General features: G+C 41.9%; 1 pseudogene; it reads left to right on the forward strand.

Moving 5' to 3' along the window:
• The window catches only part of LOC111728003, a 4,343-nt pseudogene continuing 2,068 nt past the window's right edge, over positions 1-2,275 (forward strand).

Genomic DNA, 2,275 nt, shown 5'->3' on the forward strand with positions numbered 1-2,275 from the left:
GGTTATCAAATATAGACTTTGATTTCTTCTAATTCATCTGTTGAGAATAATCTTATGATTCTATCAAATCTTTTAGGTCACCTTGATGTTTGCTTTCTTATATTAACTTGTATGATCCATAAAGAAGTAAAGTTAATTGCTCTGTATTACTCTTTGAATTGCTACAATATCACTGAAGTAGGTCATCAACATCAGAGCTGTTGGTTTAACAACTAACATGAAGTTCTAATTCTTGAAACTTACTTAAGCTTATACCAAGGAAGACTTTGCAGGTAACTAAATCTGGGTTTTCTGGAGGAAGCCCAGGTGTCCAGGTGTTGGTTCACATACGGGCATAAGTAGGGGAATTATATAATGAATTGTCTAAACTAGAATACTTCTAAGAGTATAAAAGGTAAGCTATTAATAATTACTTTGCAGAAGTAATAGTTGTCCCTGGCAAAGCAAGCTTTATCATTGCCCAATCATTCAAGCTGTAGCAAGGGTTTTATATGGTGCGTGAGCTTATCAATCATCATATAAGTATCACTCATAATCTCTCAAGGGACTGACCAGCATGGTAAGCAAAATGTCAGTATTCCTATTACCATGAACAGACCATGTGAAAATCAACAGGGTGACAATTGGGGGGGAAACTAACAAAAATAGAAATTCTTGGCTCTACATGTTCTGTTTTCCATTTTTAGAAAGCCCTAGGGCTCTCTGAGGCAGAGGAGATACTTGTACACCGTTGCATTACATTACTAAAGGCTTTGATTTCAACTCACCTCCTTCTTTACCTCTGTACACAAAAATAAGGTGCCAGTGTTGGGCACATAGGTACCCTTCCAACCATTTGGAAGATTGTGCGGTGCTCTGGGAATCTATCTCACCTGTGCTTAGGTCCCCACCCACCTTCACTTTAGAAGTGGTTTAGGAGGGGGGGGTCACATAGCGTTGTATGACCGCAGTATTTCACATGGGCATGTAGACACTCTTCCTTTCTTTAGATCTCACAGTGGCATTGCTATCAAAGGATTACAAATCAGTGCACACATGCTATCTCAGGGCAATCTTAACATAATGATTACAGCTGTGTTCTTCAAAGAAAATAAGGCACTTCCACTAATGTGGTCTCTTTCAGAATGAATGGATCTGGTAGAGCAATGATTAGTTCCCCATTTTTCCACAAACAAAGAAACACACTCAGAGAGGTTAAGTATCTTGTTCAAGGTCACCCTATAGGTAAGTGGTAGATCTTTTTACTTTAACTGTTTTTGTGTCTTATATAAAATATTTGTGATAGAAACTAGATTTGGTTGAATATGAAGTACTTTTAAATGTACCAACCGTTTTATCATTTAGCATTAAAAAATTTACCCTGAGATTTACAATTAGTATTAGAGTCTTCTCTGAAAGCAAGGTATTTGCAATAGTTTAAAAAGCAGCATAAATCGGGGAGCTAAGTAGAATGTTGAGTCTTGAGAGAAGAGAATTGAAGACAAATTATATCTACTTCAGAGGACGCCGGAATTTGACGAGCTTCGTGAGATTTGGGGCGTCTTTCTCAGCCAGCTCTCTCTGCAAGGAGAAGGCCATGTTCCGCTCCAGCGCCAAGATCGTGAAGCCCAAAGGCGAGAAGCCAGACAAGTTCAGGTCTGGCATTTCCCAGACCCTGCTGGAGCTGGAGATGAACTCGGACCTCAAGGCTCAGCTCCGGGAGCTGAATATAACCGCAACCAAGGAAGTTGAAGTTGGTGGTTGGTGGTTGGAAAGCTGTCTCTGTTCCCATTCCTCAACTGAAATCTTTCCAGAAAATTCAAGTCCGGCTAGTACTTGAATTGGAGAAAAAGTTCAGCGGGAAGCACGTTGTCTTCATTGCCCAGAGGACAATTCTGTCTAAGCCAACTCTAAAAAGCCGTACAAAAAATAAGCAAAAGTGTCCCAGGAGCTGCACTCTTTCAGCTGTGCACGATGCAATCCTTGAGGACTTGGTCTTCCCAAGTGAAATTGTGGGTGAGAGAATCCACGTAAAATTGGATGGCAGCCAGCTCATAAAGGTGCACTTGGACATGGCCCAGCAGAACAACATGAAACACAAGGTTGAAACTTGTTTTGGTGTCTATAAGAAGCTCACGGGTGGCTCGGCACCTGTGGCTCAAGCGGCTAAGGCGCCAGCCACATACACCTAAGGTGGCAGGGTCGAATCCCCAGCCCGGGCGCCAAACAACAATGATGGCTGCAACCAAAAAATGGCCAGGCCTTGTGGCAGGCGCCTGTAGTCCCAGCTACTTGG

Source organism: Otolemur garnettii, unplaced genomic scaffold, assembly GCF_000181295.1.
Source record: "Otolemur garnettii isolate 467f Iridium unplaced genomic scaffold, OtoGar3 scaffold00137, whole genome shotgun sequence".
Classification (NCBI taxonomy): domain Eukaryota; kingdom Metazoa; phylum Chordata; class Mammalia; order Primates; family Galagidae; genus Otolemur; species Otolemur garnettii.